The sequence below is a fragment of the Heteronotia binoei genome, chromosome 19 (assembly GCF_032191835.1).
Source record: "Heteronotia binoei isolate CCM8104 ecotype False Entrance Well chromosome 19, APGP_CSIRO_Hbin_v1, whole genome shotgun sequence".
In the NCBI taxonomy this organism is placed as follows: Eukaryota; Metazoa; Chordata; class Lepidosauria; order Squamata; family Gekkonidae; genus Heteronotia; species Heteronotia binoei.
This window is the reverse complement of record NC_083241.1, coordinates 18,620,516-18,645,437: the sequence shown is the minus strand read 5'-3', so window position 1 is coordinate 18,645,437 and position 24,922 is coordinate 18,620,516. Positions and strand designations below refer to the sequence as shown.

Genomic DNA, 24,922 nt, shown 5'->3' with positions numbered 1-24,922 from the left:
ACGCCCCTGCCTACTACAGGCCCAGGAATGTTGAACAAACTACCAAAACGGTCTTACTTCAGAGACGGACATCTCCGATGTTTCTCTGTGTCTTCTCTGGCAACCAGCCTCAGAAAGGCCTGCCACTCTACTGCAGCCACATGAAAGGCATCATGGCCACCACCGGCAACAGACCTCTGACCCCGCCCCCCCACACACACAGTCAACGGCCCACACAGATGGCCTCCCAGCACATGCAGCCTCCAAGGCTGCCAAAATAGCCAGGGAGCTGCCACCATAATGCGATTAGGCAGCAAGATGATACTGTTGGGAGCGTTTCCTCAGACGGCATGGCTGTCCCACATTCACTGTCTTTGCTGCCTCTTTCCTCTCACTGCCGCCTTCCCTCAGCCTTGTCCCAGGATGGTTGGCTGAGAAGGAAATAGGGTTGCCAACTCCAGGTTGGAAAATTCCTGGAGATCTGAGGGATCGAGCCTGGGATTTCAGGAGAGGTGGAACCTCAGACAGGAGGAGTGGAACATCAGACAGACTCCAAATGAGAATTTCCTCCTGAGGAACCACTGTTGGCAATATCCAGGTGAGGACTGGAGATCACTCAGAATTACAACTAATCTCCAGATGGCAGAGATCACTTCCCCTGGAGAAAACATCTACTTTGCAGGATGGTCTCTGCTGAGGTTGCTTCCCTCCTGCTTTGGTCCACACTGTGGAGAAAGACTGTCCTTTTTCTAGGTAGAGGCTGCAGGGAGGGGGGAGATGGAAAGTTGAAGTCAGATCAGTTTCCCTACAGAAAACAGCCACCTTGAGAAGCATACTCTGTGGTATACCATAACACAACTAAGCCAGGCAAAACACCCCAGATCATGCGACAAGCTCACGCTGATGCTGAATTCCACAAGGGTGAATATGACAGGTAAATGAGGCAAAAATGCACTGCAAACTAAGGAAATGCTGAGCTTCAGTGTCTGTGTGACTGTTGTCATGCCCCCCCCACACACTACCATTATTCTTCATTATCTCCATTCTAGGCCTCTTTCAGGGCTTTGAGCCACCACAGACACAGGGACACACACACATGTGGGGGGGGGGGTGAATGCCAAGGGTTGCAGGGGGGAGACAGCTAGGATGCCAGTAATTGAATGTCACAGCCGGTGGGTAGTAATGTGCCAAGGATGCAGGGGTAGTTGAGAGGAAGAGGTGTTTTTGGGGGGGTATTAGGATGGAGGGTAAGGGTGGGAAGAAACCAAGGATGGGTGGAGTGACGTGGGTGGGTGGGAAGACAGCAAGGGTGGTGGGGCATTTGCCCAGAACTCTTCCTAGAGCCCATTGTATTTTTCTCCACTAGATTCCTAGTATCTTTCTTAACTGTTAAGAGTAGGGATGAGCATGAACCAAAAAATGAACGATGGTTTGAGTACCAACCGTGCCAGTTCATAATTCATTTTGAATTAGTTCATTTGGTCACATCGTTCCTAAACCCAAAAATGAAATGCTTTTTTCCCATGGAAATTTGGGTGGTTCATTTTTGCAGCTCATTCTCCAGTCAGCCTGGTGGAGAGACCTAGAAACACCCAAAGCAGTTGTCTATAGCTTGAGTGGCAGCTCTGCAAGCCAACCATGGAGCTCTACGGGAGCAGATTATATACCACTATAATACCACACCCTGACTCAGCTGCTTTCACTTTGCAGCATGAAGAGAGAATTGATTGACATGAGAGCAGAAGAATTGTTTGCTGTGTGGCTGATTTAGGGGAGACTTTGAGGGATTCCTTTTTTCCCTACACACTTTTTAAAAACACCTCTCCTGGCTGGGAACGTGTTCCTTGCTGTGGTTTCAGGGACCAAACTTGAAGCTAGAGCTGAACTTTCCTGGGGACACCTGCTTTGGGGGGCTATACCTTGGACATCCCAAATCTAACCTTCGCCAGGCTTGGAGAAGAGCCTACTAAAGATTCCCTGTGAGTTTAGCATCTCTAACTCTCAAGGGGGCTATTCTACCACTTCCCAAACCAAAGAACCATGAACCTGTTTGGAAAATGGAAAAGTTTGTGAAAGTTCATTGTTTGTCCAATCAAACAAACCATGAACCAATATAAACCACCATTTTCCTGGTTTGTGCCCTAGTTAAGAGCAATTGAGGCTCTACTGTTATGCACCATTCATCTCCTCTCATGCATGGAGTTAGCTGACAGCATCCTTCCCTTGAGGTGGGCTGTGTTATGTCAGAGAAACATATTCCAATATTCATTGTATTACATTACATTCACTATTCTAATACACTATTCCAAAAAATACACTGAAATAGTAAAACACAGTCACAGTTCTCTCAGAGTGTTCTCAAAAGAGCTCTCTCAGCCCTGCCTACTTCACAGGGTGTCTCTGTTGTGGGGAGGGGAAGGGAAAGGAGACTGTAAGATGCTCTGTGCCTTTAATGAAGGAAAGGAAAAGGAAAGGTCTCCTGTGCAAGCACCAGTTGTTTCCGACTCAGGGGTGACGTTGCTTTCACAACGTTTTCACGGCAGACTTCTTACAGGGTGGTTTGCCATTGCCTTCCCCAGTCATCTACACTTTCCTTCCAGCAAGCTGGGTACTCATTTTAACGACCTCGGAAGGATGGAAGGCTGAATCAACCTGAAAACCCAGCTTCTGCTGGGGATCGAACTCCAGTCATGAGCAGAGCTTAGGACTGCAGTACTGCAGCTTTAACACTCTGCGCCTTGGGGCTCTCTCTTTAATGAAGGGCAGGGTATAAATCTAATCTCTTCTTCTACTCCAGTCCTCTTTCAGTCCAACTTCATGGGATAATATGGCTGTGCTAGCTTTAAGCTGATGAACTCTGTCTGAATGTAGACAAAGGTCATGCCTCTTTGTTGTTCTTACTGGACTTAGCTGCAGCCTTCAATAAAGTAGATCATACCATCTTGTTGAGATGCTTGGACAGAAAAGCAGGTATCACGGATGTGTGATGAAGTGGTTCAAATCATTCCTCATAGATCAGACTCAAAGGGTTGCCAGGGCTTTTTCTGAGCAGGAATGCACAGGAACGCAGTTCCGGCTGGCCTGGCATCAAAGAGTGTGGCCTAATATGCAAATGAGTTCCTGATGAGCTTTTTCTTAAAAAAACAAACAAACCCATGCGGAAAAAATGCTGCAATCAGGGGTGTGGCCAAATATGCAAATGAGCTCCTGCTGGGCTTTTTTGTAGAAAAAGCCCTGGGGTTTGTTATTGGAAACCAGTTATCATCAGCACAGAGCCCAACCTGTGGTGTTCCACAGGGGCAAGTCTATTCCCAATGCTTTCCAGTTTTTATACAAAGCTGTCATGGCAAATCATTTGTAGCTTTGGGGTTAGTTGTCATCAATATGTGGATGATACCAGCTCTCTACAGCATTATCAAGTCTCCAGGTGATGAGACAGAGGCCCTCAATCCCTGCCTGGCTGCTGTGCTAAACTGGCTAAAGAGAGAACAAACTGAAATTAAAACTTGAAAAGAGAGAGGTAATGTTGACTGGGAAAACAAGAGATCTTGAAAGACAATACGTTCCCCACTTTTGATGGACTTCAGGTGATCCTTGTTGACTCAGTTGAGCCTTGGGGTTATACTGGATCCAGTGTTATTGCAGAAGAAGCAAGTTAGTACAGCTGCTAAAAAAGGGCTGTCTCCCAACTCAGCCTAGCCCATAAGAATGTCCCTGTGACAGACTCAGGCAAGCTAGCCTGGAAGCTGGGAACAGCCTTGTAATGATTGGCTGGGCCGCAGCTACGGTAACAGAAATGTAGCGAATTGAGAGACACTTGGAGGGAAGTAAAACGCCTCTGGGTTTTTAGATTCAGTACAATTGGAGCTTGAGTACTGAACAGTTAGCAGAGAAGACTGTGTACTTAGGCTGATCAGTTGTTGAAGCAACCGGAAGGAGCTGAGAACAGCCAGTGGGACTGAGTTCCTTGACGAGACAGAACTGAAATAAGTTTCTGTCTGTGAGAGAGTTCTTGGTCAGAAGGGGGTGAGGTGAAACTCTGTGGAGTTCTGTCAGACCACAGGGCAGACTCCTAGTATAAACTGAGAACACTCAAACACTCTGAAAAGAGGACTGGATTCTTGTGGCTAGAAGGGAATCCCACGATTCAGACTAGGAATCTAGCTGGGTGGGTCACACAGGAGTGAGGGGCTGTAAATTAACTCTCAAAAGTGTGAATCCTGAATGCTAGTGTGTACATCTGTGAGGGAATATTGAACTGGCACAAGTTAGGAGTCTTCAGTGTGAATGAAAAAGAGTGTGTAGAGTTTTATTATTTTGATGATTTAAAGAAGCCTGAGCATAGGGCTATTTCATCTCTGACTAGTGTTCCTAGTGCCAAGTTGGCACGGCTTGCCTGTTCAAAGATTTTTATATATATATAAAGCCTGCCTGCATGTTAGTTCAATAGTACTTCAGCCTGACAAATCTCTAGAGTTTAGAGATTGTTTATTTTGAAGTTCTGCCTGCCAACTGATTCGCCTTTTAATTAGCCTAATTAATTTCATTTTACCCTTCCCCTTGCTTTTTGTGAATAAACATTTTTTGGTTTTTGAATTTAAAATAGTCTGGTGCCTATTTTTATACTTCTGACAGGATTTCTGTGAGTGTGGCTGAGGGACCGGAGGGAAGGTGACAGGGGGAAAATTCTTAGTGGTCACCCTCCCAAGCTGACCCTGACCGATTCCTTATAATCCCCTACCTTCATACAGCTGATCTGGCTGCCTGGATCTACACTATAGTGACATCCATACCAGATTACTCTCCCAAAATCAATTTGGAAGCTCCAGTTGGTTAAGAACACCATTGCTTGGCTATTAGTCAGGAGCTAGATGGAGCATGGGGAGCAGCCCCATGGCGCAGAATAGTAAAGCTGCAATACTGCAGTCCTAAGCCCTGCTCATGACCTGAGTTCAATCCCAGGGGAAGCTGGGTTCAGGTAGCCGGCTCATGGTTGACTCAGCTTTCCATCCTTCCGAGGTCGGTAAAATTAGTACCCGGTTTGCTGGGGGGAAAGTGTAGATGACTGGGAAGGCAATGGCAAATCACCCCATAAAAAGTCTGCCATGAAAACGTTGTGGCGCGACGTCACCCCAGAGTCAGAAATGACTGGTGCTTGCACAGGAACTACCTTGCCTTTTTTTAGATGGAGCGCACATTTTACATTCTAGTTATTCATGTCAAGAAGAGGCTCCTTGCCAATGATTTTATGTCAGCCAATTGTCAATGTTGATTACTAATACTGTGATTGTTAAATCTGGATACATGTATTTCATATATGTTTTTCACATTTTATCTTTTATAAAGCATTTGTCAATTAGCTATGCTTTGATTTACTTTGCTCATTATTTAGCCCATGTAATCTTAGAGTGGACTGGAATGTGCAATGGACTCACAGGAGAGCCACGGTCTCCCTTTCCACTTGGGCTTGTAATGCAGTTGTTGAGTGTTTTATTCTCAAAGAAACGCACTGAGTGACTATTGGGGGGCAAGGAACAGGGCACATAATAATTCAATAACTTTGCTGCCACTTTTGCTTGCCTGGATTTCTGATGTCAGTTGTCATATATAAAGTGCCTAGCCTTATCCTATGAGGTCAGTTCTAACAAGGAATGTCTTGCTCGTGCCCCAGAATTGCGCATGGCTAGCGGATTCCTACAGGTTCTTCCACTGCAGTTTGAAGACCTGCTCCAGGAGATGAGAGCCTGTGCTTCACTACAACGACTCCACCAAGGGACTCAGCAGAGTTCTGGTCCCACATTACCAATGTTCATGGGTGGGATGAGCAGATGAAAGTGGATCAATACTGGAAAGGACTGAATGCCACCTTGCTAGATTAGGCCCTGATGCAAGACGACCCTGACATCCTTCTAGGGTGGATCCAGCTGGCATTCAAGATCGAGAACCAATAGCAAATAGTGGTATTAATTTTTTTATTGAATTTTAGTATAAAGAGGGGGAAAACAGTGCAGGGATACAGAAGCAAGAAAAATAGGGTAGTTAGGGAGAGCATAAGACAAAGAAACAATAACCAATAAAGAAAAGGGGTGACATGATAGAGGTTTACAAGATAATGCATGGGATGGAGAAAGTAGAGAAAGAAGTACTTTTCTCCCTTTCTCACAATACGAGAACTCGTGGGCATTCGATGAAATTGCTGAGCAGACAGGTTAAAACGGATAAAAGGAAGTACTTCTTCACCCAAAGGGTGATTAACATGTGGAATTCACTGCCACAGGAGGTGGTGGCGGCCACAAGCATGGCCACCTTCAAGAGGGGGTTAGATAAAAATATGGAGCAGAGGTCCATCAGTGGCTATTAGCCACAGTGTGTATGTGTGTGTGTGTGTGTGTGTGTGTGTGTATATATATATATATATATATATATATATATATATATATATATATATATATATATATATATATATATATATATATATATATATATATATATATATATATATATATTGGCCGCTGTGTGACACAGAATGTTGGACTGGATGGGCCATTGGCCTGATCTAACATGGCTTCTCTTATGTTCTTAAAAAGCAATAAATAACTATTAAATTTCTACCTTTCAAACCTCATGTATAATTTTCCTACCTGTAAGTTTTAAATTTTAACTCAATACAACCATAACATCCTACAGTCTTATTATTTTGTTATATATATTTTAACTGCTTATTACTTATGATATAAATCTAAACTATTCATTTTAATACCAACAGTGAGGAAAGCAAAACAAGTCAGCCACTAAATAAAACCCTCTGTAAATTTTTGACCTCCTTAATAATAAGTGCAAACTTTGTCACCAACAACAGTAATCATAAGCAGGGAAGGTGGCCATAGTCTTTTAACCTTAATACTTCCTTAACTATTTCAAAAATAAGAAAGAAAGATAAGAATACCAAAAAGCCAAAATAGAACTTAGCATAGAACAGCTTATCTGTTTCAATATCAACAGAATCTGTTGTTAAAAGAAAACAAAAAAAAACAATATAAGAATAACCAGGAGCACATCTTTCAAATATACAAATACCTGTGACATCTACTTTTATAATTTGACCCAAGTTAATTGCTTATCTAAGTTAAGTATTTGAGTATTTAGTTTCATTAGGTTTTGGAGACTATATCTCCCATTTCCATAATCTTTTAAAAACTGGAAAGAGAGAAAAAAGGGTCACCAGTTTAGTGTGCAATGTCACCATCATTTCCCATACTTATTGTTGCATATATATTTTCCAAATAAGAAGTCATATATTCTCTATAATTCACTGTTAAATTTCTCTATTTGCGTTTGTAGAATAAAAGGGAGAAAATCCCTAAATAAAAACGGCTTCCTCTCTCACCCTTATTTATTTTTGCCCCTAGTAAAAATCATACACTTATATAACTTTTCCTCTGTTAATTACTCTATTTGGCTTTGGGAACATACAATCTGTAGCACCAAAAACAATAGCGAGAGCACATTTAAATTCTAAAGGTCTCATTGCCATTTCAAAGCCACACATCTCAATATGTCTCGATTGTCCCTTTCAAGTCGCTTAAAGTCGCATGACAAGTCCCTTTTACTAATTACGTGTTAACTGGTTACACAAAAGATCAATAGTTTATAATCCCTTTTTTCTGAAAGCTTTCCAAATTTGGATTTCTTAAAGTAGTCTGCCTTTTCTCCCTTTGATTCATATGTCCATTTTATTAAAGCCGATGAAGTCTCCAGACCATCACTTCCTCCTGCAAAGATTTTAATCACGCTTAATTTCCGTCTTTTTTTGTAGCTTCGCACGATGTCTACATTTTGATTTCTTTCAGCTTCTTTCCCTCTGGGTCATTTCCAACTTCTTCCATCTTTGTAGACAACATTGGGGTCCCGCCATTACTCTGCTCATACATATTTTCTGTTTTGCTGTGTTTTAAAATAAAAATCTCCACTTTATCCTGTATTAACTCTGCCAATCGTCTGATTTCCTGCTTTAAGGAAGATATATCAACCTCAATGTCTTTGTTATCACATGTTTCAGATTTAGACTCCATCTTCTCTGCAGTTTACCTCAGACCAAAAAAACAAAGTTAAAAACCAGTTCCAAGTCCCAAGGAATCTACCTTTCTAATTCGCCTCCAGCTCTGTACTTTTCTCTTACAGTCCAGTTGTAATCAATTCCATACAAATCAGATATCAAAAGTATACCTCTTGAAATATGTCAGACTTTTATTCAGACCGTATTAAGGTAAGATAATATTCTCATTGTAGCTTATTTAATTGTAAGCTGAATCTGTTTGAATTTCTTACTCAGTCCCATTTGCATTCTTAATGGTTGCTAGATTTGTTCATTGTCTTTTGGAAGCTGCCCTCAGGAAGAAAAGGGAGGGGGGATCTCCTCCCTTTCTCCTTTTCCTTTTGAACAATCCCCGTTGGCGTTATAACAAAAGATCCATTAGTTGTTCATAGTAAAGAGGAAGACTTACTTGCAGGATAACATTTCAATGTTTAGGGTAGAAGTATGCTGTAGTAAAAACTTGTTAGAAAAGAAAAAGGAGTTGGGTATTCATCTCTTTCTGCCTTCATGGCTGCCGCGATGGTAGCGCTTCAGGGCAAACAGATGGAACAGAGATCAGCCGCCACTGTTTCTCTGTCTTCTGTCGAGCCCTTTGCTGTCAGAAGACTCCTCCAAAGTCTCCCTGGGGACACCACAGCTGTGGCATCCCTCCAACCACCTGGTTCGAGGGGGCCAACAAGAGCGAGCGCCGCAGACCCCCAACAATCTTGAGATGACAAACACCGGAAACCGCAAAAGTGGTATTCCAACAGGAACAACAAGTGGGTCTCTGCAGTAAACAGACTCAGTCCAGGGACAAGGCAAACGGGAAGAAACCCCCCAACATGTCCGAGTGTGAACTATGTTTCAAATGTGGGGGAGAAAATAACATTGCTGCAGATTGCCCCACTGGACTTCAAGTCTCCCCTATGACCCAGAATTAAGAAGATGGGAAGAAGCAGCAGAAGAACGGATGCCCCGATGGAGCACCATGAACAGAGAAAGAGGGAGTGACTGTTGCCCAGTATGCTGAATTAGAGAACTAGCAGCTGGCCAACATTTCATCATCTGATGGAGAGCACAGTGATGACCAGACGGCAGAAAACACTAATGACCTGCTAATAAGAGGCACAGAACAGCACGTCCATGGAATTTCAGCACCACTGAAGGTGAGAACAAATGGAACTTTGATGTATGTCCTCATCACTTTAGTAAACCCTAGACTGAGGAAATTCATGCAAGTAAGAACTTTGTTAGACTCAAGGTGTACCAGAGACCTAATCACTCCCCCCTGCATAGTGGAAGGACTGGAGTTAGATAAAGTACCCTTTGAAAATCCTATCCAGTTTGAACAGATGGATTCGTATTTAATTGTAAGTTGAATCTGTTTGAATTTCTTACTCAGTCCCACGAGTGGTGAACCATGCACCCATGAAACTGAATCAGTCCCCAGGGGACTGAGGCACCACTGGGAGGAACTGACATTTGTCATAGCTCCATACACCAGTTTCCCAGTAGTGCTGGAGGTGACATGGCTGAAAGATTATGACCCATATGTACAATGGAGCCTTCAATCTGTATGTTTCCCGGACAAATATTGTCAAATGCACAGTTGAAATGGGGCCCCAGCCCTCCCCTGGGATCAGAACATCTCTCCTTACCCAGGAGGAAGTGAAAGGGATTCCCAAAGAGTACAGGGACCTAAAACAAGTCTTTGAGGAGAGCTACCCCCTCATTGTCCCACAGACTGTGCCATAGAATTAATCCCAGGTGAGCCTTTGCCTAAAGTCAAACTATATTCCATGAGCAGAAATGAAATAACTAAGTTGCAGAAATTTTTGGATATGAACCTAGCCTGAGGGTTCATCTACCCAGCAAACTCACCCCACGCAGCCCTGGCGCTGTTTAGAAAAAAGAAAGATGGGGGACTGAGACTGTACACGGACTACTGCAGCATTAATGCACTCTCTATGTCGAATGCTTACCCAATCCCCATCAGAAAAAAGACCTACTAGGAGTAGTTGAACGAGGTCAGATTTTCACAAAACTGGATTTAAGAGACACTTAGGGCCGGCGGGTGGGAGTAGGCCAAGTAGGCAGCCGCCTCAGACCCCTCTCCCCGCCCCTGCCCACCATTGTCCACTGCCTCTCCACACCCACTTCCCCACTCCCGCTGCTGCCCTCCCCACCTCCTCGAGCCGGCTGCCGCTGCCTCCCCCTGCCCACCTCCACGCACCCAAAGACGCTCCCCTCCAGCACTCAGCAAGGCCCTCCCCTGCTTCAAAGGGAGCCGGCTTGTTCCCTTTGAAGTAGGAGAGGACCACAGTGAGTGCTGGTGGGGAGCACATAGCCAATAATGTCACTTCCAAGGCATCCCGCCCCTTTTCGTTTCCCAGCGCGGTGGGGAGAAGCAGGCTGGGCGCTTGCATGTTGCGCTCCTCAAGAGGAGCCCGCGGTGTAAACTGGGTCATCCAGCCCTGCTTTGCTTCCCTGTGCTGCACTGCAGGGAGGCAGAGCAGGGCTGATTGTTTGCATGGAAAGCCTGAGCAGGGGAAGCCTGAACGGGGGCAGGCTGGCGCTTGCATGGTGTCCTAGCTCTCCCTGTTCTGACCAGGCTGCTGCCAGTGCCAGTGGCTACAAAAAGTCTGTTGATGTTGCAAGGCAGGAGATGCATGCAAACCTTTCCCGTTTTGAGGAGGCTACATATCGCTTGCACTAGCATGCCAGTGCACACCTCGCTTCCTCTCCCCTCCTCCACCATGCAGATCAGCAGAATCACAATGTTCATGCTCAACCTCTCTCCAGCGCTTGACAGTTACCAGCTTAGCCAGACACCCCTGGGAAGGAAATTCCCTGGCTTATTTAGCACTCAGAGCTGCCTTTTGCTTCCCTGGGTCCTGCTTTGTCAAAGCAGCCGGGCTCTTACGGGGGTGCTGCTATGGAGGTGCTGCGTGGTTCCCTCCTCCCCCACCTGGGGCTTCCCAGCTCTATCTGATACAAGCCAAAGCTGCTGCAGAATAAAGGAGGAGTCGAGAAGCACCTTTAAAGACCAACAAAATTTTATTCAGAATGTTAACTTTTGTGTGCTAAAAGCACACTTCATCAGATAATAGAATGGGATGGGAACCTGCTGCAGTTTGTTCTGGTCTTAGCTTACTCACACTGCTGCGAAACGGTGGCTTTGCAGAGAGGGGGAGAAAGAAGAGAGGCTGGGGTTTGTTTGTCACTGTTTGCTTTAAGTCTAGGATGGCTGTGGGATGAAAGCCTCACAGGTTGTTTGTCGCCCCCCCCCCCCACTTCTCCCGGGTTGCGGTGGCTGATGGATTCTTCCTCCCCAGGCATGGTCCTAATTGGCTGAAGGGAAAGCAAGACCCACCCCCCCAATACACGCGCGCCTGCACAAACAGCTGCTTTCAACCTCCAGAAAAGTTGTGAGATGCTGGCTTTCTGCCTTCTAGGGCAAGAGGGGTGGCACTGGCAACTAGGAGCAGGTAAAGAACTGGGAAGGAGCCTGGAAAGAAGAGCACTCTGATTTTTTGGGTTGGTTGCGTTCTGCTTCAGCTCTTTTGAGGGATCATGTAGAGTTTTTTAATTGTTGGTTTATGTTTGCTTTAAAATTAAAAGTTAATTTAGGTTGTGCAAAAGCCCCCTGCTGTGAAAACGTCCTGATGTGACCTCACCCCAGAGTCAGAAAGGACTGGTGCTTTTTTTTTTAAGGTTGTGCAAAGTTAAGCAATCAGACTTAAGTGCAGCAGAAATACCAGTTTGTGCTTCACACTATGATTAATTTGCACCAAAAGTGTGCGTTTCAGAAAGTTTTATATTAAAATCAGTGCTGATGTAATTGGTAGCAAAGCAATAAGTGGTGGATTGTTGCAGGTTGTTAACTTTTATGCTGTTGTGTGAAACCTGGTGCCAGGTGCCTATAAAGACTGTTGGCTCAGATGCCAAAATAAGAGCCCTATAGTGGTTGCTATTTTATACAGTGAGAAGTGGGTTATATAACTTTTTGAGTAGTAATTCCTCTCTCGTATGAATTCGTGATAAGAAATGTAAATCTGGGGCACAGAGAGACCCTGATTATCCAGAATCTTATTTTCTTGCTTTTGACTGGCTTCAGCTTAATACAAAACTTTTGTGATTTTTTTAAACATTCAGAATTTTTAAGCCAGTGGTTACCTTCTGTCAATATTTATGACCACTGCCATAAGAAGGAGGTTGCCTTGTACAGTGAATTTATAAGTAAAGCTAAAATATGAAACTTTGAGATTACTATTTTTGTTCATTTGAATTTATACTATTAATACAGAATGAATGGAAGTGATAATGTGAAGTAACTTGTACACTATTTTAGCAGCATGTCAATTTTGTTTGCAGTCAATTTATGGTGACCCCCTAGGATACTTTTGATTAATAAATACCAAAATACATTTCATTTTTCTTAAAATTCAGATTCTGGTGTATCATGTAAAGTGAGACGTGAGCTTTGCTCTTGCAATATAATCAGTTTATTTTTCCAATCAGTTATCAGCATATTTCAACTTTCCATTTGGATGCAAATACCACATTTTATCTCAATGTAGAGAAGTAGAGATGAATGATTTTGTTGTATTACTTATTCTCACATTAAAAAAAACAACAACTAAGGCTAAAAATTTATTTTTAAACGATGGTAACATAAAAATGTAAAAAGTCTCAAGCTTGGTGCTTTTCATTTTTCCTCTCAAGGCTAGGCTGTGATGGGCTTGAACCTGGGAATGGTGTGGGGGGGGGGTGGTGGAAGAGTTGGTCATCTGAGGAGCACTTGGCAGCCATGTGGAGGTGGGTGGGGGGGAGGCGCGCAAATAGGTAGCTTGTCTAGGGCATCAAAAAGCCTAGCACCGGTCCTGGAGACATTTATTACTGGGTGTGCATTCAAGAGAGGAGTGAGTAGAAAACAGTATTCAACACCTATGCTAGGCAGTTTGAGTACTTAGTGATGCCATTTGGACAATAGGGGGCCCTCTTATCGGACAATGTGATAAGAAAATTTTTGTACAAAGGGGTAGTAGTGTATCTCAATGATGTTTTGATTTATTCTCAAGATAAGGCGCCTCATGTGAAATTTGTGAGGGAAGTCCTTGTGACCTTATATCAGAACAAACGGTTTGCAAAAATTGTCCAAATGTGAATTCCACAAAACTGGGAATGGATCCTGCCAAAATAAAAGCAGTGCTAGAATGGGAACCCCCCCAAGACAAGGCACCAATTGCAAATTTCTATGGGTTTGCAAATTTCTGCCATGTGGCACAGAGTGGTAAAGCTGCAGTACTGCAGTCCGAGCTCTCTGCTCACAACCTGAGTTCAATCCTGGCAGAAGCTGGGTTCAGGTAGCTGGCTCAAGGTTGACTCAGCCTTCCATCCTTTCGATGTCGGTAAAATGAGTACCCAGCTTGCTAGGGGGAAAGTGTAGATGACTGGGGAAGGCAATGGCAAACCACCCCATAAAAAGTATGCCGTGAAAACATCATGATACGATGTCACCCCAAAGTCGGAAACGACTGGTGCTTGCACAGGGCACTACCTTTATCTTTTTATGGATGCTTTATTTTAAAAAAACTTGCACAGGTGGCACTACCATTACAGATCCGTTAAAAACTAAAGGGAAGGGCCTGGAGTATTAAAAAACGGGGGCGAGACTAAGCTGGACTGCAGAGTGCCAAACTGCCTTTGCACACCTAAAAAAACCTGTTTACCTCTGAACCTGTGTTACAACAAACACCCTGACGAGAACAACTAATTTGTAATGTGAGTGATGTGGCCATGGGGGTGGGTAATCCTCCAAAAGGGGGCCATGTGCTTTTGTGTTGAAAAATTTGACAAGACTGAGATAAACTGGTTAGTGTGGGGGAAAGAAGCTGCCACCATTAGCCTAGCTCTAAAAACTTCGCAGTAATAGCTGGAAGGTGCAAAGATGCTGTTTGAAATCTGGAATTATCATAAGAACCTGGAAGTGCACAAAAGCCCGTGCAAATTGGGCACCAAACAGATTTGATGGGCAGAGTTTTTCTCAAAGTTCAAATTCACCTTTAAACACCTCACAGAATCATAGCGTTAGAAAAGACCTCCAGGGGCATCTAGTCCAACCCCCTGAACAATGCAGGAAACTCACAAATACCTCCCCCTAAATTCATAGGAGCCTCACTGCTGTCAGATGGCCATCTAGCCTCTGTTTAAAAACTTCCAAGGAAGGAGAGCCCACCACCTCCCGAGGAAAAACAATTTTTTTGGCTGATGCCGTGCCCCACCTCCCACAACACAAAAGCAAGAGGGAGCAGATTATTGACACTATGTTTATGCAGGCACAATTGGGTGGGTCAGTGATCACACGGATCCCGAAAAGCTGCCACTGAACCCCTTGACGCACCTCTCAGGGGGAAAAAAAAAAGCTGGGCTGGAAAAAGAGGAAGGGGAAGAATTTTTAAAAAGACTTGGAATGTAAAAAATGAAATGGTCAAATAGCTAAAAATGAAATGCTAAAAATGAAAGGTCAAATAGATTCCTGACTTGTCTTGCTGACAACTTCCTTTTCCATAAAGTGAAGAAGGAAACAAAGGGATCTGCTATCTTGGATTTGATTCTCACCAACAAGGAAGAATTGATTGAAGAAGTGGAAATAGTGGGCACCCTGGGCAGTAGTGACCATGTGATTTTGGAATTTACAGTAGGCTTGCCAATCCCCAGGTCCCAGCAGGGGGTCTCCCGCTTTCCCAGGCTCCTCCCCGCTCCCAGTCAGCAGGCCAGCGGGGGGAAGCCCCGCCCCCACAGTCCCCATGTGTCTTTCCACCTCTGGAGGCTTCGCTTGGAAAGGCTTCCTCTTGTGTCTGTAAGGCTGAATGGATGGTGTGTCTGTGTCTTTAAGGCTGAATGGGGGGGGGGGGAGTAAGCAGAAGAACATGGCTGCTCCTAGTGGCTGTGGTTGCACAATCTTTTCAGAGGTCCTTTGCATAGGAAAGGTAAACTTGAACCTTTTGTTGCTCTGTGTTACTTTGAAGAAGTTGGAAGTTCATCAGCTTGTGAGTAGAGATGCCAATCTCCCGCTTCAGAGTTGTCAGAAATGTGGGGGGGGGGAGGGAAATGTCTGCCGGGCACTTCATTATTCTCTAAGGAGATCGATTCTCATAGGGTATAATGGAGAGTCCCAAAAGAAGGTGCCCCTATCCTTCATTATTTCTAATGTAGGGAAGGCATTTAAAAGGTATGCGGTTCCTTTAAATGTGATGGCCAGAACTCCCTTTGGAGTTCAATTGTGTTTGACGCAACTTTGTTTATGGCTCCACCCCATTTCTCCTGGCTCCACCCCCAAAGTCCCCAGATATTTCTTGAATTGGACTTGGCAACCCTAATTTACAGTCTTAGGGAAAGGAAAAGCTATACATAGTCAGACACAGGTTGGACTTCAGAAAGGCAAACTTTGATAAACTTAGAACTATGCTGGGTAAAAACCCATGGTCAGAAATACTTAGGAAGAAGGGGGTTCAAGAGAGGTGGGAGTTTCTTAAAAGCAAAATACTGAAAGCGCAATCACAGATGATTCCTATGAGAAGAAAAAATGGAAAAAGCCTAAAGAGATCAAGTAGGCTCCATAAACAGCTCTCTTGAGAAATAAAAAAGACTCCTTTAGGAATTGGAAGGAGGACCTTATAACCAAGGATGAATATAAACAAATCACCAGTGCTTGTAGAGAAAAAGTTAGGAAAGCTAAAGCTCAGTATGAGCTTAGGCTGGCCAAAGAAGCAAAAAACAACAGAAAAGGGTTATTTTCTTATGTTCAGAGTGAGAAAAAGAGCAAGGACATAGTAGGCCCATTGCGAGGGCAGGAAAGTGAAATTGTAACAGGTAACGAAGAGTGGGCGGAACTGCTCAATTCCTACTTTTCCTCTCTCTTCTGAGGGAAACAGTGCTCAACATGACAAAAACAGAACATATAATGAAGGTATGAAGTTCCAACCTAGGATCAGTATAGGGGTAGTACAAAAACACCGAGTTTCTTTAAATGAAACTAAGTCCTCAGGTTCAGATGAACTGCATCCAAGGGCTCCAAAATTTCTAAGCCTCTGGCTATTATTGTTGAGAATTCTTGGAGAACAGGAGAGGCGCCAGAAGATTGGAGGCGGGCAAATGTTGTCCCCTCTTCAAGAAGCAGAAAAAGGAGGATCTGGGTAACTACCAACCCGTTAGCTTGATCTCTATACCTGGAAAAGTTTTAGAACAAATCATCAGTCAGTCAGTCCTGGAACATTTAGAAAGGATGGCTATAATTACTAAGAGCCAGCATGGTTTTCTCAAGAACAAGTAATATCAGACTAACCTGATCTTTTTTTGAGAATCTAGGGAACGGCCAGGCCAGATGCACCTGTGGGGAGGAGGGCCGAGGGAACTCCCGCGTTCACTTCCCCGCTTAGCTTTTTCCACTTGCCTTTTGAAAAGTATAATAGTTATGTGGAATGTATATAAGGGAGGCAAAGGCTGGTCCCACCAGTCTTTGCTAGACCTGCCATGCCTACAACAGTTATCAAGGTTCAATAAACTTCTGTTACTTCAATGGCTTGTTAATTGTGCCTGAGAGACTGAGGACTTGACATTTGCTAAAGAAAGATCCTGGTAAGAGCAAATGGCACCTGCAACCAGCAGTTCTTCCTCTTGTGATGGTTAATGGTTAGACCCACCATGAAGTCAAAGAGATACTGGACTCCAAAATAAAAAGAGAGGCACTTTACTACTTTGTGAAGTGGACCCATTTCCCTGCTTCCCATAATGAATGTGTCTGTTTTGATCAAATAAAGGCATCCAAACTGCTTAAATAATTCAGGAAAAAATACCCAAACAAACCTGGGGTGGTGGTGGTAAGAAACTTGAAGGGCAGAATGTCAAGAAGAGGCTTCTTCTTTATGTCAGCCAATTGCCAATGTTGATTACTAATACTGGTATTGTTAAACCTGGATGTATTTATTTATTTATTCTATAACTTATACCCCGCCCTTCCCATAAAATGGCTCAGGGCGGCTCACAGCAAACAATAAAACAAAGTACAGAGTTATTACATTTAAAAAGTCGAAGCATTTAAAAACCTAAAAACCTTAAATTCTTAGCATTAAAACTATACAATATAATTCACAGAGGTCTAATAAGCTACATTTATCCAGTCAGGCGTAGGCTAACCGGAAGAGGGTTGTCTTACAGGCCCTGCGGAACTGAGTAAGATCCCGCAGGGCCCTCACCTCTTCCGGTAGCTGGTTCCACCATGTAGGGGCCATTGTAGAAAAGGCCCTGTCTCTGGTTGACTTGAGATGGACTTCCTTAGGCCTGGGGATGGTGAGAAGGTTTTGAGTCCCAGACCTCAGTACTCTCTGGGGAACATGTGGGGAGAGACGGTCCCTCAGGTAGGCAGGTCCCAGGCCATATAGGGCTTTAAAGGTAATGACCAGCACCTTGTACCGGACTCGGTATGTTATTGGGAGTCAGTGCAAAGCCCGAAGACCCGGCCGAATGTGCCCCCACCTTGGGAGGCCCAATAACAGCCGGGCCGCAGCATTCTGCACCAGCTGCAATTTCCGGGAATGTATGTATTTCACATATATTTTTCACATTTTATTTTTATAATGTTATTTTATAACGCATTTGCCAATTCACTATGCTTTACTCTGCTCATTATTTCGCCCATGTAATCTTAGAGAGCCCCGTGGCACAGAGTGGTAAAGCTGCAGTAACTCTCTGTTCACAACCTAAGTTTGATCCCAGCAGAAGCTGGAGTCAGGTACCCGGCTTCAGGTTGACTCAGCCTTCCATCCTTCCGAGGTCGGTAAAATGAGTACCCAGCTTGCTGGAGAGAAAGTGTATATGACTGGGGAAGGCAATGGCAAACCAGCCTGTTAAAAAAGTCTGCTGTGAAAATGTCGTGATGTGACATCACCCCAGAGTCGAAAACGACTGGTGCTTGCACAGGAGACTACCTTTACCTTTTTAATCTTAGAGTGGACTGGAATGCGCAATGGACTCACAGGAGAGCCACGACCTCCCTTTCCACTTGGAGTTTTATTCTCAAAGAAAGACACTGATTGACTATCGAAGTATAATAAAAAGTAGAGACATCACCCTGCCAACAAAAGTCTGTATAGTCAAAGCAATGGTATTCCCAGTAGTAATGTATGGCTGTGAGAGTGGGACCATAAGGAAGGCCGAGCCAGAAGAACAGATGCTTTTGAGTTGTGGTTCTGGAGAAGAATCTTGGACTGCAAGAAGATCAGATCAGTCAGTCCTAAGGGAAATCAACCCTGACAGTTCCCTGGAAGGTCAGATGCTGAAGCTGAAGCTTAAATACTTGGGTCACCAAATGAGAAGGGAGCACTTATTGGAGAAGACCCTGATGCTGGGAAAGACAGAAGGCAAATGAAGAAGGGGACGGCAAAGATGAGATGGCTGGACAGCATTACTAATGTAACTAACACGAATTTGAGACTTCGAAGGATGGTAGAAGACAGGAGGTCCTGACGTGACTTTGTCCATGGGGTTGCGAAGAGTCGGATTCGACTGTGTGACTGAACAACAACAATCCTAGTGTATTGTTTATTGGATACCTCCTCCTGTCAATTATATTCACTCACTCTGTGCAATCTGCCTTGAGTCCAAGTGAAAAAGGCAGACTATACCTGAGGTAAATAAATAAAAATAGTTGTCCCAAGTTACATAAATATGTTTTGAAATTAACAATATGCAAGTTATCCTGACAGCTCTTCTGTATGGTGGACAGACTTAAAATACCTCTACATTTCAAGGAGGGGGCATGGCTCAGTGCAAGAGCCTCTGCTTTGCAGAAAATCCAAAATTCAATCTCCAGCATCACCACTTAACTGGGCCAGGCAGTAAGTAATATGAAATACCTCTGCTTAAGACTCTGGAGAGCTGCTGCCCATCTGAGTGGACAATACTGACTTTGATACATCAAGGGTTTGATCCAGCACAAGGCAGTTTAATTTGTGTTCATTCATTAGCCTAGGTGCCTGAGCCTGTGTGGATAGACACACACTCAGCCAGCATTTGCTTACTCATCTACAAAGTCAGCCCCAAATTCAAAGAGTTATAGAAGAGCCTGATGATCAGTGCTATCAGTGCTAACTTATTTGCATATAAGGCCACACCCCCTGAAGGCACCATTGTTTCACACAGGGCTTTTCTGTAGAAAAGGCCTAGCAGGAATCATTTGCATATTAGGCCACACACCCCTGACACCAAGCCAGCCGGAACTGCGTTCCTGCTCAAAAAAAACCCTGCATCTTAGAATCACAGAGTTGGAAGGTACATCCAGGGTCATCTAGTCCAACCCCCTGCACAATGCAGGAAATTCACAAATACCTCCCCCCATACACACATACATCCCTGATGACCCCTGCTCCATGCCCAGAAGATGGCAAAACTTCCAGGATCCCCTGCCAATCTGTTTAAAAACCTTCAAGGAAGCAGAGCCTACCACCTCCCAAAGAAGCCTGTTCCACTGAGAAATCACTCTTGTCAGGAAATTCTTCCTAATACTTAGTGGGAAACTCTTCTGATTTAATTTCAACCCACTGGTTCTTGTCCAACCTTCTAGGGCCATAGAAAATAACTCTGCACCATCCTCTATATGACAGTCTTCAAGTACCTGAGGATAGTTATCGTATCACCTCTCAGTCATCTCCTCTCCAGGCGAAACATACAAGACCAACAAAATTTTCCAGTGCATAATCTTATGGGAGTCAAAGCTCATCTAATCTCATTGTGTTTTAAGGTTAGTTAATAAGATAAAGACACACAGAGATCTTTTCACAATTGAGTCATAACTAAAAAGCAAGCACACACTCTTATTTTTAAGAGCACAAGCAGCATTTTACCAAGGTTCACGTAGCCCAGAACTGTGAATAGAACTCAGCCAGTGGGTCACCTGCATATTTCCAGTTGTCCCATCTACCCCCACATTTGAACAGACTTTCCACCTAATCACCCTCCAAACTTTTCCTTAGCCAATTTGTGTTTGGGGGGCACTACCTGGATGAGGGAACAGTCATGTTTATTTTCCAAAGCCCCATCACCTTTTTACCTTCCTTAAAACTACAGCTGAGGGCAGCAAAGATCCACACATACTATGTCTCCCTCTTTCACTGGTGTATGTGGGATTCTTTAGATAGGGAAGAGAGTTAAAAAATCACCTGAATTCTTTTACTGAACCCCCCCCCCTTCTTATATTTACCCCAGAAGATACAGCATCTTCTGCTGTAAGGGAGCTTGAAGGTCCGCATCTGCCATTCTTCCCTCTATGTGTGTACGGGGTCTCCAGAGAAGTCTCTAAAAGGATGCAGGGGATAGTAGCTGTTTATGTTCCTTTCCCCACCTCACCCTTGACTTTCTAATCTTTCTTGGGATCCTCTTTGAAGGAGTTATGCCCCCCACAAGCCTTTCAGGGAACCCTTTCTCATGTACTCCATTAAGGGGTGTCTATGCAGAGAGTTCTCATGTTCCTTTTCCAGCAACCGCCAACCTCTTAAAAACTGAGGTTTTTAAGAAATGGGACACCCCTCACTATATCTCTCAGTGAAGACTTCTCCCACCATCCTCTTCCATGCAAAAGCAGATAAACTCCCTAAGGGTTTGAAGGGGACATTCCACATATCCTTTTTCCCCCAGTAACCAACACAGAGCAATTTCCAGCTACCAATCTTCCCTTCATGAATCCTATCAACTCTTGAGGAGTGGATTGGGGTGAAATGCCATCCCAAGAGCCTTTCATTGAAGACTCCCTGATGCGTGTGGGTGGCACTCTCCCCATATTCTTTTTCCCCAACACTCATCTGAGGTCGGGCCCTGGTCACTGGGACAGGTCAAGTTCCCACTCCAGTGTCCCCTCAACTCCCATGTGTAGGGAAGGGGCTGGCTCCCTGGGTTGTGTGTAGGGAGGCACTCACTGCCCATGTCTCTTGCCCCTTCAACCATCTTCCTCCCCTCCCAGTCAGGTCCTGAAAAGCCTTGTCCTGAAGACCTTCCATATAACCCCTTTCCCTGCTGTGTGTGTGGGGGGGGGACTTCCTGGTGAGTGTGAGGTTGGGGGACCTCCCCCATATCCGCTTCTCTCAAGTGTCAACCCCTCCCCAAAAAATCAGCAGTGGGACAGATGGACTCGCACTCTAGGACCCTTCCTGCCCCCCAGTCAGATCCTGAGGAGGATTATGATGGCCCTCCCCCGACCCTTGAAGCCCAGGGAATAAAGGGGGGAAACCGCCCCACTTCCTTTCTCTCTTCCCCTCCCCCCAGGGCCCCCTCCAGCGGGGGGAGGGCACAGCGCAGGCCCGCGCGCTCACCTGCCGCCGCCGGGGTCCTCTCGCCGCCCGCTCACTTCTTTCTCCCTCAGTCCTGAGTAAACTTTTCCCCCTTTCCAGCCCTGCCCAAAAGAACTCGCGAGTGAACGCTGATTGGTGGCGCTTGGAAGGCGGGCGGGAACAGGGAGGAGAGGCGGCGCCCTCTAGTCCCGCTTCCTCCTCCCGAACAGCCCCGGCCAGCTCTGTCTCGAATGGCCTCGGAAGCGCTGCCCTGCCCTGCCCTGCCCCTGGCTTGGGCTGGCAAAGGCGCGGCACCGGGCAAAAAGCCGCGGGGGACCCTGCGGGGCTCTGCAGTCCAGAACTCCGCTGCTGGAGGGCATTTCCCGGCCACAGATGGAGGCGCGTGGCGGAAAGGGGCACGTGCTGTGGTGGTTGCGGGTCGGTCGGTCCCAGCGGTGGGAGGACCAAGGGAGCTGGTCCTGCACGGGAAGCTTCTTATGGCGACCAACTGGCGGCAGCAGGGAAGAGTTTTTCCCGCACACGCTTGCTGCCCGCTCGGGTTGCCAGGCCTGTGTTGGAACACACCTGGAGACTTTGGGGGTGGAACCAGGAGAGGGTGGGTTTAGGGAGGGGAGAGGCTTCAGTGGGGGATAATGCCGTAGAGTCCACCTTTCAAAGCAGCCGTTTTCTGCAGGGGAGCTGATCTCTGCCCGCTGGAGATCAGTTGTGAAAGCAGGAGATATCCAGGCCCCACCTGGAGGCTGCCAACCCTGCAAGTCCTTGCACGAAGTCATCTGCAGAGCTCCTTGCTGCAGGAGGCTGGAAAAACAGTGGCTGTTAAGTTTCACAACGGAGATACGTGCGTCTGATAGTCTGTTGTGAAGGACTCTGATTTGTTTTTGAAAAAGATTTGGAATGAAAGCCAAAGGTGGTTTGTATTAACATCTACAGCCTGATGCTACGCACATTTATGAGTGTTTTTTTTTAAAATAATTGCATTTTATTTTGGTTAATTATGCCTTGTTTTTTATGTTGTAATATTATTGTGGATGTTTAAATTTGACATTGTTGTTGCTTTTAATTTTGTTTTAAATGTAAAGTGCTTAGCAAAACTCTGGGCACAAATGTTTTAAATAAAGAAATGATTTTTAAAGCCTGCCTCTGTTCCCTCTTCAAGGCAGCCAGATTGGTATAGTGGGCAAGGTGTTAGACTCTAGTCTTGAAGACCCAGTTTTGCATCCCTACTCTGCTTGCTGAGTGACCTTGGGCCAATCAGTCTCACCTACTTCACAGGGCTGTTGTGAGGATAAAATGGAGGGAAGGAGAAGGATGTAAGCGTGACTGGCCCAGGATCACTCAGTGAGCTTATGTGGCAGAGTGGGGATTCATATCTGGATCTCCCAGACCTTAGTTTGATACTCTGACTGCTACAACGCAATCATCTGGCTTTACTACCTGCCTTTTGCTAGTAATGTTGCCTGACTTTTCACTTTAAATGATTGCTGAGCTAACTTATTTGAACTGACCAAAATGATTCTAGACATGCTATTATCATTTCATTATTCATTCAGGTTAATGGAAGTAAAACTGTTTAGTTTCTTTTGTATGAATCAGGGTGTTTTTTTAACCTGCCATTCCAGCATGGAGTGCATTATGGCATACATTTTTCTGTCTCCCATTTTATCTTCTCAACAACCCTGCAAAGTAAGCTATGCTCAGAAGAGGCATTCCCTCCTGTGTGCCAGAGAAAGAGGGGGGGGGGGGAATACCTCTTCCAAGGAAGAGATAGGCACCTGCAGTTCAGGTAAACAGTACATTTTTAAAAGCTGATAAAAAGAAATCTACTTCCCCAAGTCATCAGGAAAGTTATGCAGCTCTAACAGGAAAGAATATATTTGATTGGCCTGCCTCATCATTTATATAAAAATTAAAACACATCTTCCCAGCTGTTTGGACTGATGAGTACCTTACTGAATTTACGGCCCATTGCAAAGTGATTAGAGAGGATCTAATTAATTCTTCCCTGCAACCTATTTAATAACAAACATATGATGTAGTTTAAGCTATCCATAGGATCGGTTAACATATTTATGGGCTGAGTGTGTGATCACAAAAACAGGTTGTAGCAACTGGTAGATCATGGGGGACCCTTTGTTTTAAGTCACAGGAATAACTGACATCTGCTCTATGCTTGTCTGCCTCAAAACATGAAGAGATAGGATAGCTTCTGCTGCTGTGCACTATATAAGTATGGTGTGATCCACTAGTGGCTTTCCTCCAGTTGCCAAGTGGTAGAGACAAACAATAATTTATAGGAGAAATCAATATGTTTTAAAGGTTAGGCTTCGGATGTTGGCATTCTGTGATTTGAACATATATTTAAACATAGTTTTGCTCAGAAAAGCAGATGGGAAGGGGATGTTCACTCATATATTAACCAAATTGGGGGAGAGGGGCTCCAAATCTATTAGGGGAATTTAACGTTGTCAAGCATGGCTAATTCTAATCAATAATTGATGGGTTTATGGCTTGTCAAAAGCAGGCCTGGGTAAGAGCCTAGAGAACCAAATGCTGCTAGTTTATTATCCTTTCCTGACTCCTCTTGTTTTATGACTGTTAATTAGAGGGAACAAAGCAATCAGCACCTTCCCATGAATCCTTCCACGGGAGGAAGAGCCATCTGGGCGATGCAAGGCCGAATGCCTGATAACGCCCTGGGAATGTATGTAGTTTTGATATTCTATGTGTGAATGCTCCCCTGCTTCCCCTCCCCGTAGGAATCCCTTTGAAGTGTATCTTAAAACCTGTGTATCAGTTTGGTGTAGTGGTTAAGCGTGCGGACTCTTATCTGGGAGAACCAGGTTTGATTCCCCACTCCTCCACTTGCAGCTGCTGGAATGGCCTTGGGTCAGCCATAGCTCTGGCAGAGGTTGTCCTTGAAAGGGCAGCTGCTGTGAGAGCCCTCTCCAGCCCCACCCACCTCACAGGGTGTCTGTTGTGGGAGAGGAAGGTAAAGGAGATTGTGAGCCGCTCTGAGACTCTTCGGAGTGGAGGGCGGGATATAAATCCAATATCTTCTTCTTCTATTGGTTTTATTCTTCTCAAGCCACAGCTTGAGCCAAAGTATCAATCTATCAATAAACGTAGTCTTTGTAGCAACCTCGACTCATCATTGAACCCGCATGCTTGACATTTTGAGAAGAATCCTTTTTGAAGCTTAACCGCCCTGTCTACTTTGTAACCGAATGACTGAAAAGATTCCAGGAGGCAGTGAGCTTCCCGATCCTGAAGACCGTACCATGGCATGAACTGGACGCCCGGAGAGCAGCAGGCTCGCCTCTCCAGATCCAGCAGCTCCTGGTCACACCCCGGCAGTGGCAGCCGCGGACCTCCACCACCACGATGGACAAGGCAGCGGTGTGGAGAGAAGCCATCCTAACCTGACACATGTGCCGGGTAAAGATGGCCAACGAAGGGGCCAGCAACCCAGGACCAATGGAGCCGGAGGAGATCGATACCATAATGGTCGTTCCCCTGCCAGATG

General features: G+C 45.0%; 1 protein-coding gene across 7 annotated transcripts in view; it reads right to left on the bottom strand.

Moving 5' to 3' along the window:
* The window catches only part of ZFAND6 (zinc finger AN1-type containing 6), a 141,509-nt gene that overhangs the window by 109,949 nt on the left and 6,638 nt on the right, over positions 1–24,922 (bottom strand). Inside the window, exon 1 of one of the 7 annotated variants that reach the window (XM_060260043.1) lies at positions 21,421–21,512. The exons of 4 other annotated variants lie outside the window; for them this stretch is intronic. The gene's annotated coding sequence lies outside the window, so the exon portion shown is untranslated. Of the gene's footprint in view, positions 1–21,420; positions 21,513–24,922 lie in introns of those variants that run through there. 2 more of the 7 variants (XM_060260044.1, XM_060260037.1) reach the window with 2 other exon arrangements.